General features: G+C 50.6%; 1 protein-coding gene across 2 annotated transcripts in view; it reads right to left on the reverse strand.

Moving 5' to 3' along the window:
* MMS22L (MMS22 like, DNA repair protein) overlaps positions 1-14,992 on the reverse strand; it is a 457,009-nt gene that overhangs the window by 294,271 nt on the left and 147,746 nt on the right. The gene's annotated exons all lie outside the window — the stretch shown is intronic.

The following is a 14,992-nucleotide window of genomic DNA, read 5'->3' on the forward strand; positions in this document are numbered from 1 at the left end:
TTACATCCTTCCTGGCCTTGATCAGGGTAGGGATGACTTCATCTGGAATGCCTTTTTCCTTCAGGATCCGGCGTTCAACCGCCATGCCGTCAAACGCAGCCGCGGTAAGTCTTGGAACAGACAAGGTCCCTGCTGGAGCAGGTCCTTCCTTAGAGGTAGAGGCCACGGGTCCTCCGTGAGCATCTCTTGCAGCTCCGGGTACCAAGTTCTTCTTGGCCAATCCGGAGCCACGAGTATCGTTCTTACTCCTCTCCTTCTTATGATTCTCAGTACTTTTGGTATGAGAGGAAGAGGAGGGAACACATATACCGACTGGAACACCCACGGAGTTACCAGAGCGTCCACCGCTATTGCCTGAGGGTCCCTTGACCTGGCGCAATATCTGTCTAGTTTCTTGTTGAGACGGGACGCCATCATGTCCACCTTTGGTTTTTCCCAACGGTTTACAATCACTTGGAAGACTTCTGGATGAAGTCCCCACTCCCCCGGGTGGAGGTCGTGTCTGCTGAGGAAGTCTGCTTCCCAGTTGTCCACTCCCGGAATGAACACTGCTGACAGTGCTATCACATGATTTTCCGCCCAGCGGAGAATCCTTGCAGCTTCTGCCATTGCCCTCCTGCTTCTTGTGCCGCCCTGTCTGTTTACGTGGGCGACAGCCGTGATGTTGTCCGACTGGATCAATACCGGTTGACCCTGAAGCAGAGGCCTTGCTTGACTTAGGGCATTGTAAATGGCCCTTAGCTCTAGGATATTTATGTGAAGAGACGTTTCCATGCTTGACCACAAGCCCTGGAAATTTCTTCCCTGTGTGACTGCTCCCCAGTCTCTCAGGCTGGCATCCGTGGTTACCAGCATCCAATCCTGAATGCCGAATCTGCGGCCCTCTAGAAGATGAGCCTTCTGTAACCACCACAGGAGAGATACCCTTGTCCTTGGAGATAGGGTTATCCGCTGATGCATCTGAAGATGCGATCCGGACCATTTGTCTAGCAGATCCCACTGAAAAGTTCTTGCATGGAATCTTCCGAATGGAATCGCTTCGTAAGAAGCCACCATTTTTCCCAGGACTCTCGTGCACTGATGCACTGACACTTGTCCTGGTTTTAGGAGGTTCCTGACTAGCTCGGATAACTCCCTGGCCTTCTCCTCCGGGAGAAACACCTTTTTCTGGACTGTGTCCAGAATCATCCCTAGGAACAGTAGACGTGTTGTCAGAATCGGCTGTGATTTTGGGATATTTAGAATCCACCCGTGCTGACGTAGCACTACCTGAGATAGTGCTACTCCGACCTCTAACTGTTCCCTGGACCTTGCCCTTATCAGGAGATCGTCCAAGTAAGGGATAATTAATACGCCTTTTCTTCGAAGAAGAATCATCATTTCGGCTATTACCTTGGTAAAGACCCGTGGTGCCGTGGACAATCCAAACGGCAGCGTCTGAAACTGATAATGACAGTTTTGTATCACAAACCTGAGGTACCCTTGGTGAGAAGGGTAGATTGGGACATGGAGATAAGCATCCTTGATGTCTAGAGATACCATATAGTCCCCTTCTTCCAGGTTCGCTATCACTGCTCTGAGTGACTCCATCTTGAATTTGAACCTTTTTATGTAAGTGTTCAAAGATTTTAGATTTAAAATTGGTCTCACCGAGCCGTCCGGCTTCGGTACCACAAACAGCGTGGAATAATACCCCTTTCCCTGTTGTAGGAGGGGTACCTTGATTATCACCTGCTGGGAATACAGCTTGTGAATAGCTTCCAATACTGCCTCCCTGTCGGAGGGAGACGTTGGTAGAGCAGACTTCAGGAACCGGCGAGGGGGAGACGTCTCGAATTCCAATTTGTACCCCTGTGATACTACCTGCAGGATCCAGGGGTCCACTTGCGAGTGAGCCCACTGCGCGCTGAAATTCTTGAGACGGCCCCCCACCGTGCCCGAGTCTGCTTGCAGAGCCCCAGCGTCATGCTGAGGACTTGGCAGAAGCGGGGGAGGGCTTCTGCTCCTGGGAAGAGGCTGCATGGTGCAGTCTTTTTCCCCTTCCTCTGCCCCGGGGCAGGAACGAGCGGCCTTTTTCCCTCTTGCCCTTATAGGGACGAAAGGACTGGGTTTGAAAAGACGGTGTCTTTTTCTGCTGAGAGGTGACCTGGGGTAAAAAGGTGGATTTTCCAGCCGTTGCTGTGGCCACCAGGTCCGATAGACCGACCCCAAATAACTCCTCCCCTTTATACGGCAATACTTCCATATGTCGTTTGGAATCCGCATCACCTGACCACTGTCGCGTCCATAACGTTCTTCTGGCAGAAATGGACATCGCACTTACTCTAGATGCCAGGGTGCAAATATCCCTCTGTGCATCTCGCATACATAGTAATGCATCCTTTAAATGCTCTATAGTTAATAATATACTGTCCCTATCCAGGGTATCAATATTTTCAGTCAGGGAATCCGACCAAGCCACTCCAGCGCTGCACATCCAGGCTGAAGCGATCGCTGGTCGCAGTATAACACCGGTATGTGTGTATATACCTTTTAAGATATTTTCCAGCCTTCTATCAGCTGGTTCCTTGAGAGCGGCCGTATCAGGAGACGGTAACGCCACTTGTTTTGATAAGCGTGTGAGCGCCTTATCTACCCTAGGGGGTGTTTCCCAACGTGCCCTAACCTCTGGCGGGAAAGGGTATAGTGCCAATAATTTATTAGAAATCAGCAGTTTTTTATCGGGGGAAACCCACGCTTTATCACACACCTCATTTAATTCATCTGACTCAGGAAAAACCACTGGTAGTTTTTTCACACCCCACATAATACCCTTTTTTGTGGTACTTGTAGTGTCAGAAATGTTCAATGCCTCCTTCATTGCCGTGATCATGTAACGTGTGGCCCTACTGGACATTACGTTTGTCTCGTCACCGTCGACACTGGATTCAGTATCCGTGTCAGGGTCTGTGTCGACCATCTGAGGTAACGGGCGTTTTAACGCCCCTGACGGTGTCTGAGACGCCTGAACAGGCACTAATTGATTTGTCGGCTGTCTCGTGTCGTCAACAGTTTTTTGCAAAGTGCTGACATTGTCACGTAATTCTTTAATTACTACCATCCAGTCAGGTGTCGACTCCCTAGGGGTGACATCACTAACACAGGCAATTGCTCTGCTTCCACATCATTTTCCTCCTCATACATGTCGACACAATCGTACCGACACCCAGCACACACACAGTGAATGCTCTGATAGAGGACAGGACCCCACTAGCCCTTTGGGGAGACAGAGGGAGAGTTTGCCAGCACACACCAGAGCGCTATATATATACAGGGATAACCTTATATAAGTGTTACTCCCTGTTATAGCTGCTGTATTATATATTAGCTGCCAATAGTGCCCCCCTCTCTGTTTTACCCTGTTTCTGTAGTGCAGGACTGCAGGGGAGAGTCAGGGAGCCGTCCTTCCAGCGGAGCTGTGAAAGAAAATGGCGCTTGTGTGCTGAGGAGAAAGGCTCCGCCCCCTTCACGGCGGCCTTTTCTCCCGCTTTTTTCAGGAAACTGGCAGGGGATAAATGCATCCATATAGCCCAGGAGCTATATGTGATGCATTTTATTTAGCCATATAAGGTTTTTATATCATTTTTATTGCGTCTCAGGGCGCTCCCCCCCAGCGCCCTGCACCCTCAGTGACCGGAGTGTGAAGTGTGCTGAGAGCAATGGCGCACAGCTGCAGTGCTGTGCGCTACCTTATTTGAAGACAGGAACGTCTTCTGCCGCCGCTTTCTCCGGACCTCTTCGCTCTTCTGGCTCTGTAAGGGGGCCGGCGGCGCGGCTCCGGGACCCATCCAGGCTGAACCTGTGATCGTCCCTCTGGAGCTAATGTCCAGTAGCCAGGAAGCCCAATCCACTCTGCAGTCAGGTGAGTTTGCTTCTTCTCCCCTTAGTCCCACGATGCAGTGAGCCTGTTGCCAGCAGGACTCACTGAAAATAAAAAACCTATTTAAACTTTTACTTCTAAGCAGCTCAGGAGAGCCACCTAGCTTGCACCCTTCTCGTTCGGGCACAAAAATCTAACTGAGGCTTGGAGGAGGGTCATAGGGGGAGGAGCCAGTGCACACCAGCTAGTCTAAAGCTTTTACTTTTTGTGCCCAGTCTCCTGCGGAGCCGCTATTCCCCATGGTCCTTACGGAGTTCCCAGCATCCACTAGGACGTCAGAGAAATCTTAATTTCTCTAACGTCCTAGTGGATGCTGGGGACTCCGTAAGGACCATGGGGATTATACCAAAGCTCCCAAACGGGCGGGAGAGTGCGGATGACTCTGCAGCACCGATTGAGCAAACACAAGGTCCTCCTCAGCCAGGGTATCAAACTTATAGAACTTTGCAAAAGTGTTTGAACCTGACCAAGTAGCCGCTCGGCACAGCTGTAAAGCCGAGACCCCTCGGGCAGCCGCCCAAGAAGAGCCCACCTTTCTAGTGGAATGGGCCTTAACTGATTTTGGCAGCGGCAATCCAGCCGCAGAATGAGCCTGCTGAATCGTGTTACAGATCCAGCGAGCAATAGTTTGCTTTGAAGCAGGCGCCCCAAGCTTGTTGGTAGCATACAGGATAAACAAAGATTCTGTTTTCCTGACCCTAGCCGTTCTGGCTACATAAACGTTCAAAGCCCTGACCACATCAAGTAAATCGGAATCCTCCAAGTCAGTAGTAGCCACAGGCACCACAATAGGTTGGTTTATATGAAAGGATGAAACCACTTTCGGGAGAAATTGTGGGCGGGTCCGCAATTCTGCTCTAACCGCATGGAAAACCAGATAGGGGCTTTTATGTGACAAAGCCGCCAATTCTGACACACGCCTAGCCGAAGCCAAGGCTAGTAGCATGACCACCTTCCACGTGAGATATTTCAATTCCACCGTTTTGAGTGGTTCAAACCAGTGTGATTTCAGGAAACTCAACACCACGTTAAGATCCCAAGGTGCCACTGCAGGAACAAAAGGGGGCTGAATATGCAGCACTCCCTTTACAAACGTCTGAACTTCAGGTAGAGAAGCCAGTTCTTTTTGAAAGAAAATGGATAGGGCCAAAATCTGGACCTTAATGGAACCCAATTTTAGGACCAAAGTCACTCCCGACTGTAGGAAGTGAAGGAAACGGCCCGGCTGGAATTTCTCCGTAGGGGCATTCCTGGCCTCACACCAAGCAACATATTTTCGCCATATACGGTGATAATGTTGAGCCGTCACGTCCTTCCTAGCCTTTATCAGCGTAGGAATGACCTCATCTGGAATGCCTTTTTCTGCTAGGATCCGGCGTTCAACCGCCATGCCATCAAACGCAGCCGCGGTAAGTCTTGGAACAGAAAGGGCCCCTGTTGCAACAAGTCCTGTCTTAGAGGCAGAGGCCACGGGTCCTCTGTGAGCATTTCTTGCAGATCTGGATACCAAGTCCTTCTTGGCCAATCCGGAACAATGAGTATTGTTCTCATTCCTCTTTTTCTTATGATTTTCAGCACCTCGGGTATGAGAGGAAGAGGAGGAAATACATAGACCGACTGGAACACCCACGGTGTCACCAGTGCGTCCACAGCTATCGCCTGAGGGTCTCTTGACCTGGCGCAATACATCTGTAGCTTTTTGTTGAGGCGGGATGCCATCATGTCCACCTGTGGCAGTTCCCACCGACTTGCAATCTGCGTGAAGACTTCTTGATGAAGTCCCCACTCTCCCGGGTGGAGGTCGTGCCTGCTGAGGAAGTCTGCTTCCCAGTTGTCCACTCCCGGGATGAACACTGCTGACAGTGCGCTTACGTGATTCTCCGCCCAGCGAAGAATTCTGGTGGCTTCCACCATCGCCACCCTGCTCCTTGTGCCGCCTTGTCGGTTTACATGAGCCACAGCGGTGATGTTGTCTGACTGAATCAGAACCGGTTGGTCGCGAAGCAGGGTCTCCGCTTGACGTAGGGCGTTGTATATGGCCCTTAGTTCCAGGATGTTGATGTGAAGGCAAGTCTCCTGACTTGACCACAGACCTTGGAAATTTCTTCCCTGTGTGACTGCCCCCCACCCTCGGAGGCTTGCATCCGTGGTCACCAGGACCCAGTCCTGAATGCCGAATCTGCGGCCCTCGAGAAGATGAGCACTCTGCAGCCACCACAGGAGAGACACCCTGGCCCCGGGGGATAGGGTGATTAACCGATGCATCTGAAGATGTGATCCGGACCATTTGTCCAGTAAGTCCCATTGAAAGGTCCTCGCATGGAACCTGCCGAAGGCAATGGCCTCGTATGATGCCACCATCTTTCCCAGCACTCGAGTGCAGTGATGCACTGACACCTGTTTTGGTTTTAATAGGTTTCTGACCAGTGTCATGAGTTCCTGAGCTCTCTCTATCGGGAGATAAACCCTTTTCTGGTCTGTGTCCAGAATCATGCCCAGGAAGGGCAGACGAGTCGTAGGAATCAACTGCGACTTTGGAATATTTAGAATCCAGCCGTGTTGCCGTAACACTTCCAGAGAACGTGCTACGCTGATCAGCAACTGCTCTCTTGACCTCGCTTTTATGAGGAGATCGTCCAAGTATGGGATAATTGTGACCCCTTGCTTCCGCAGGAGTACCATCATTTCCGCCATTACCTTGGTAAATATTCTCGGTGCCGTGGAGAGGCCAAACGGCAACGTCTGAAATTGGTAATGACAATCCTGTACCACAAATCTGAGGTACGCAAGATGAGGTGGATAAATGGGGACATGAAGGTATACATCCTTTATGTCCAGAGAGACCATAAAATCCCCCCCTTCCAGGCTTGCGATGACCGCTCTGAGCGATTCCATCTTGAACTTGAACCTTTTTCAGGTATATGTTCAGGGATTTTAAATTCAATATGGGTCTGACCGAACTGTCCGGTTTCGGTACTACAAACATGGTCGAATAATAACCCCTTCCTTGTTGAAGGAGGGGTACCTTGACCACCACCTGTTGAAGATACAATTTGTGAATTGCAGTTAACACTATTTCCCTCTCGAGGGGGGAAGCTGGCAGGGCCGATTTGAGGTATCGGTGAGGGGGCATCTCTTCGAATTCCAGCTTGTATCCCTGAGACACAATATCTATTGCCCAGGGATCCACCTGGGAGTGAACCCACTCGTGGCTGAAATTTCGGAGACGCGCCCCCACCGGGCTTAGCTCCGCCTGTGGAGCCCCAGCGTCATGCGGTGGATTTTGTGGAAGCCGGGGAGGACTTCTGTTCCTGGGAACTAGCTGTGTTGTGCAGCTTCTTTCCTCTGCCCCTGCCCCTGGCAAGAAAGGACGCACCTCGGACTTTCTTGCTTTTCTGTGATCGAAAGGACTGCATTTGGTAATACGGTGCTTTCTTAGGTTGTGAGGAAACATATGGCAAAAAATTTGACTTTCCAGCAGTAGCTGTGGAGACCAGGTCCGAGAGACCCTCCCCAAACAATTCCTCACCCTTGTAAGGTAAAACCTCCATGTGCCTTCTGAAGTCTGCATCACCTGTCCATTGCCGAGTCCACAGGACCCTTCTGGCAGAAATCGACATAGCATTTATTCTAGAACACAGTAGACTAATGTCTCTTTGAGCATCTATCATATATAGGACAGCGTCTTTTATATGCCCCAGGGTCATCAATATAGTATCCTTGTCTAAGGTATCAAGTTCCTCAGACAGGGTGTCCGTCCATGCTGCTATAGCACCAGGCCGACGCGATCGCTGGGCTCAGTAAGGTACCTGAATGTGTATAAATGGACTTCAGGGTACCCTCTTGCTTTCTATCCGCAGCATCTTTGAGGGTAGCCGTATCCTGTGACGGCAGGGCTACCCTCTTGGATAAGCATGTTAAAGCTTTGTCCACCGTAGGGGAGCATTCCCAGCGTAACCTGTCCGTTGGCGGGAAAGGATATGCCATAAGAATCCGCTTGAAAATCTGCAGTTTTTTATCTGGAGATTCCCAAGCCTTTTCACATAACTCATTTAGCTCGTGTGAAGGGGGAAAGGTCACCTCCTGCCTCTTTTCCTCATACATATGAACCCTCTTGTCAGGGACTGGGGTTTCCTCTGTGATGTGCAACACATCCTTAATTGCTATAATCATATAACGGATGGATCTAGCCAATTTTGGCTGTAACTTTGCATCATCGTAATCGACACTGGAATCAGAATCCATGTCGGTATCTGTGTCAACAATTTTGGATAGTGGGCGCTTCTGAGACCCTGACGGCCTCTGCGACATAGGATCAGGCACGGGCTGAGACCCTGAGTGTCCTAAGGCTTCAGCTTTTTCCAACCTTTTATGCAAGGAATTAACATTATCATTTAAAACCTTCCACATATCCATCCAATCAGGTGTCGGCGCCGTCGGCGGAGACACCACATTCATTTGCTCCCGCTCTGTTTCCACATAGCCTTCCTCGTCAGACATGTCGACACAATCGTACCGACACACCACACACACACAGGGAATGCTCTTTTTGAAGACAGTTCCCCCACAAGGCCCTTTGGAGAGACAGAGAGAGAGTATGCCAGCACACACCCCAGCGCTATATAACTCAGGAATAACAGAGTAACAATGTTAACCCAGTAGCCGCTGTTTATATTGATTTTTGCGCCTAATTATGTGCCCCCCCTCTCTTTTTACCCTCTTCTACCGTGTATCTGCAGGGGAGAGCCTGGGGAGCTTCCTCTCAGCGGAGCTGTGGAGAAAAAATGGCGCTGGTGAGTGCTGAGGAAGAAGCCCCGCCCCCTCAGCGGCGGGCTTCTGTCCCGCTTCAATGTACAATTTTTGGCGGGGGCTCATACATATATACAGTGCCCAACTGTATATATGCTAAACTTTTGCCAAAGAGGTCCCAATTGCTGCCCAGGGCGCCCCCCCCCCCCCTGCGCTCTGCACCCTTACAGTGACCGGAGTATGTGAGGTGTGTGTGGGAGCAATGGCGCACAGCTGCAGTGCTGTGCGCTACCTCAGTGAAGACCGGAGTCTTCTGCCGCCGATTTCGAAGTCTTCTTGCTTCTCATGCTCACCCGGCTTCTGTCTTCCGGCTCTGCGAGGGGGACGGCTGCGCGGCTCTGGGATCGGACGACGAGGGTGAGATCCTGTGTACGATCCCTCTGGAGCTAATGGTGTCCAGTAGCCTAAGAAGCAGGATCTATCTTCAGACAGTAGGGCTGCTTCTCTCCCCTCTGTCCCACGATGCAGGGAGTCTGTTGCCAGCAGAGCTCCCTGAAAATAAAAAACCTAACAAAATACTTTCTTACAGCAAGCTCAGGAGAGCTCACTGAACAGCACCCAGCTCGTCCGGGCACAGATTCAAACTGAGGTCTGGAGGAGGGACATAGAGGGAGGAGCCAGAGCACACCAGAATCTAAATTCTTTTTTAAAGTGCCCATGTCTCCTGCGGAGCCCGTCTATTCCCCATGGTCCTTACGGAGTCCCCAGCATCCACAAGGACGTTAGAGAAATATACACATACTCATACATATACTCACATGTACATTTTATTTTATTTTTATAATTAAAAAAATATATATACAGGTTGAGTATCCCATATCCAAGTATTCCGAAATACGGAATATTCCGAAATACGGACTTTTTTGAGTGAGACTGAGATAGTGAAACCTTTATTTTCTGATGGCTCAGTGTACACAAACTATGTTTAATACTCAAAGTTATTAAAAAATAAGAATTTACTCACCGGTAATTCTATTTCTCGTAGTCCGTAGTGGATGCTGGGTACTCCGTAAGGACCATGGGGAATAGACGGGCTCCGCAGGAGACTGGGCACTCTTAAAAGAAAGATTAGGTACTATATCTGGTGTGCACTGGCTCCTCCCTCTATGCCCCTCCTCCAGACCTCAGTTAAGGAAACTGTGCCCGGAAGAGCTGACATTACTAGGAAAGGATTTGGAATCCAGGGTAAGACTCATACCAGCCACACCAATCACACTGTACAACTTGTGATAACCATACCCAGTTAACAGTATGAACAACAACTGAGCCTCAGTCAACAGATGGCTCAAAACAATAACCCTTTAGGTAAGCAATAACTATATACATGTATTGCAGAGAGTCCGCACTTTGGGACGGGCTCCCAGCATCCACTACGGACTACGAGAAATAGAATTACCGGTGAGTAAATTCTTATTTTCTCTGACGTCCTAGTGGATGCTGGGTACTCCGTAAGGACCATGGGGATTATACCAAAGCTCCCAAACGGGCGGGAGAGTGCGGACGACTCTGCAGCACCGAATGAGCAAAGGCAAGGTCCTCCTCAGCCAGGGTATCAAACTTGTAGAATTTAGCAAATGTGTTTGAACCCGACCAAGTAGCAGCTCGGCAAAGTTGTAAAGCCGAGACCCCTAGGGCAGCCGCCCAAGAAGAGCCCACCTTCCTCGTGGAATGGGCTTTTACTGATTTAGGATGCGGCAATCCTGCCGCAGAATGAGCTTGCTGAATCGTGTTACAGATCCAGCGCGCAATAGTTTGCTTTGAAGCAGGAGCACCCAGCTTGTTGGGCGCATGCAGGATAAACAGCGTGTCAGTCTTCCTGACTCCAGCCGTCCCAGCTACATAGATTTTCAAAGCCCTGACTACATCTAGTAACTTGGAGTCCTCCAAGTCCCGAGTAGCCGCAGGCACCACAATAGGTTGGTTCAAATGAAACGATGATACCAACTTAGGGAGAAATTGGGGACGAGTCCTCAATTCTGCCCTGTCCATATAGAAGATCAGATAAGGGCTTTTACACGACAAAGCCGCCAATTCTGACACACGCCTAGCCGAAGCCAAGGCCAATAGCATGACCACTTTCCACGTGAGATATTTTAGTTCCACGGTCTTAAGTGGCTCAAACCAGTGGGATTTCAGGAAATCCAACACAACGTTAAGATCCCAAGGTGCCACTGGAGGCACAAAAGGGGACTGAATATGCAGCACTCCCTTAACAAACGTCTGAACTTCAGGTAGTGAAGCCAGTTCTTTTTGAAAGAAAATAGATAGGGCCGAAATCTGGACCTTTATGGATCCTAATTTTAGGCCAATAGTCACTCCTGACTGTAGGAAGTGCAGGAATCGACCCAGCTGGAATTCCTCTGTAGGGGCCTTCCTGGCCTCACACCAAGCAACATATTTTCGCCATATACGGTGATAATGTTGTGCTGTCACATCTTTCCTAGCCTTTATCAGCGTAGGAATCACTTCATCTGGAATGCCCTTTTCCGTTAGGATCCGGCGTTCAACCGCCATGCCGTCAAACGCAGCCGCGGTAAGTCTTGGAACAGACGGGGCCCCTGCTGTAACAGGTCCTGTCTGAGAGGCAGAGGCCATGGTTCCTTGGAGATCATTTCTTGTAGTTCTGGGTACCAAGTTCTTCTTGGCCAATCCGGAACGATGAGTATAGTTCTTACTCCTCTCTTTCTTACTATCCTCAGTACCTTGGGTATGAGAGGAAGAGGAGGGAACACATAAACCGACTGGTACACCCACCGTGTCACTAGTGCGTCCACAGCTATCGCCTGAGGGTCTCTTGACCTGGCGCAATATTTTTTTAGCTTTTTGTTGAGGCGGGACGCCATCATGTCCACCTGTGGCCGTTCCCAACGGTTTACAATCTGCGTGAAGACTTCTGGATGAAGTCCCCACTCTCCCGGGTGGAGGTCGTGCCTGCTGAGGAAGTCTGCTTCCCAGTTGTCCACTCCCGGAATGAACACTGCTGACAGTGCTAGCACGTGATTTTCCGCCCATCGGAGAATCCTCGTGGCTTCTGCCATCGCCATCCTGCTTCTTGTGCCGCCCTGGCGGTTTACATGGGTGACCGCCGTGATGTTGTCTGATTGAATCAGCACTGGTTGGTTTTGAAGCAGGGGCTCTGCTTGACTCAGGGCGTTGTAAATGGCCCTTAGTTCCAGTATATTTATGTGTAGTGAAGTCTCCTGACTTGACCACTGTCCCTGGAAGTTCCTTCCCTGAGTGACTGCCCCCCATCCTCGGAGGCTTGCGTCCGTGGTCACCAGGATCCAGTCCTGTATGCCGAATCTGCGGCCCTCGAGAAGATGAGCACTCTGCAGCCACCACAGCAGAGACACCCTGGCCCTTGGGGACAGGGTGATCAACCGATGCATCTGAAGATGCGATCCGGACCATTTGTCTAACAGATCCCACTGAAAGATCCTTGCATGGAACCTGCCGAAGGGAATTGCTTCGTAAGAAGCCACCATCTTTCCCAGGACTCGCGTGCAGTGATGCACCGCACCTGTTTTGGTTTCAGGAGGTCCCTGACCAGCGATGACAATTCCTGGGCCTTCTCCACCGGGAGAAACACCTTCTTCTGTTCTGTGTCCAGAATCATGCCCAGGAAGAGCAGACGCGCCGCAGGAATCAGCTGCGACTTTGGGATATTCAGAATCCAGCCGTGCTGTTGCAACACTTCCCGAGAAAGTGCCACGCTGACTAACAACTGCTCTCTGGATCTCGCCTTTATAAGGAGATCGTCCAAGTACGGGATAATTATAACTCCCTTCTTCCGAAGGAGTATCATCATTTCGGCCATTACCTTGGTAAATACCCTCGGTGCCGTGGACAGACCAAACGGCAAAGTCTGGAATTGGTAATGACAGTCCTGTACCACAAACCTGAGGTACTCCTGGTGAGGTGGGTAAATGGGGACATGCAGATAAGAGTCCTTGATGTCCAGCGACACCATAAAATCCCCCTCTTCCAGGCTCGCAATAACCGCCCTGAGCGATTCCATTTTGAACTTGAACTTCCTTACATAAGTGTTCAAGGATTTCAAATTTAGAATGGGTCCCACCGAACCGTCTGGTTTCGGTACCACATACATTGTGGAATAGTAACCCCGTCCCTGTTGAAGGAGGGGAACCTTGATTATCACCTGCTGAAGGTACAGCTTGTGAATAGCCGCCAGCACTACCTCCATTTCCCTGGGAGCCGCTGGCAAGGCTGATTTGAGGTAACGGCGAGGGGGAGTCGCCTCGAACTCCAGCATGTATCCCTGAGATACCACTTGTAGAACCCAGAGATCCACCTGCGAGCGAACCCACTGGTCGCTGAAGTTCCGGAGACGCGCCCCCACCGCACCTGGCTCCACCTGTGGAGCCCCCGCGTCATGCGGTGGACTTAGTGGAAGCAGGGGAGGATTTTTGTTCCTGGGAACTGGCTGTCTGGTGCAGCTTTTTCCCTCTACCCCTGCCTCTGGGCAGAAAGGATGCGCCTCTGACCCGCTTGCCTTTCTGAGGCCGAAAGGACTGTACTTGATAATACTGTGCTTTCTTAGGCTGTGAGGAAACCTGAGGTAAAAAAGTCGACTTTCCAGCTGTTGCTGTGGATACGAGGTCCGAGAGACCGTCCCCAAACAATTCCTCGCCCTTATAAGGCAAAACCTCCATGTGCCTTTTAGAATCAGCATCACCTGTCCACTGCCAAGTCCATAATACTCTCCTGGCAGAAATGGACATTGCATTAATTCTAGATGCCAGCCGGCAAATGTCCCTCTGTGCATCCCTCATATACAAGACAACGTCCTTTATATGCTCTATGGTTAGCAAAATAGCATCCCTGTCGAGGGTATCAATGTTGTCTGACAGGGTATCAGACCATGCTGCTGCAGCACTACACATCCATGCTGAAGCAATAGCAGGTCTCAGTATAGTACCTGAGTGTGTATATACAGACTTCAGGATAGCCTCCTGCTTTCTATCTGCAGGCTCCTTTAGGGCGGCCGTATCCTGAGACGGCAGTGCCACCCTTTTAGATAATCGTGTGAGCGCCTTGTCCACCCTAGGGGATCTCTCCCAGCGTAACCTATCCGTTCGCGGGAAAGGGTATGCCATCAGTAACCTCTTAGAAATCACTAGTTTCTTATCAGGGGAACACCACGCTTCTTCACACAATTCATTTAATTCATCAGATGGGGGAAAAGTCACTGGCTGCTTTTTCTCCCCAAACATAATACCCTTTTTAGTGGTAACCGGGTTAATGTCAGAAATGTGCAATACATTTTTCATTGCCGTAATCATGCATCGGATGACCCTTGTGGACTGTACATTTGTCTCATCCTCGTCTACACTGGAGTCAGACTCCGTGTCGACATCTGTGTCTGCCATCTGAGCTAGCGGGCGTTTTTGAGCCCCTGATGGCCTCTAAGACGCCTGGGCAGGCGCGGGCTGAGATGCCGGCTGTCCCAAGGCTGTTACGTCATCGAACCTTTTATGTAAAGAGTTGACACTGTCGGTTAATACCTTCCACATATCCATCCACTCTGGTGTCAGCCCCGTAGGGGGCGACATCACACTTATCGGCTCCTGCTCCGCCTCCACGTAGCCCTCATCACACATGTCGACACAGCCGTACCGACACACCGCACACACACAGGGAATGCTCTGACTGAGGACAGGACCCCACAAAGTCCTTTGGGGAGACAGAGAGAGAGTATGCCAGCACACACCACAGCGCTATATAACACAGGGATTTCCACTATACTGTGATTTTTCCCAATAGCTGCTAATACACAAATTGCGCCTAAATTTATGTGCCCCCCCCTCTCTTTTTTACCCTTGTCGTACTGGATACTGCAGGGGAGAGCCTGGGGAGCGTCCTTTCAGCGGAGCTGTGAAGAGAAAATGGCGCTGGCTGTGCTGAGGAAGATAGCCCCGCCCCCTCAGCGGCGGGCTTCTCCCGCTTTTTATAATGTTAATGGCGGGGGTTTTTGCACATATACAGTGTCATACACTGTATTATGTGCTAATTTATGCCAAAAGGTAAACTAATTGCTGCCCAGGGCGCCCCCCCCCCCAGCGCCCTGCACCCAACAGTGACCGGAGTGTGTGGTTTGCTATGGGAGCAATGGCGCACAGCTGCAGTGCTGTGCGCTACCTTAATGAAGACAGGAGTCTTCAGCCGCCGTTTTTCATCTTTATCTTCCGTCTTCTGGCTCTGCAAGGGGGACGGCGGCGCGGCTCCGGGAACGGACGATCGAGG

This window comes from Pseudophryne corroboree, chromosome 4 (assembly GCF_028390025.1).
Source record: "Pseudophryne corroboree isolate aPseCor3 chromosome 4, aPseCor3.hap2, whole genome shotgun sequence".
NCBI classification, from domain to species: domain Eukaryota; kingdom Metazoa; phylum Chordata; class Amphibia; order Anura; family Myobatrachidae; genus Pseudophryne; species Pseudophryne corroboree.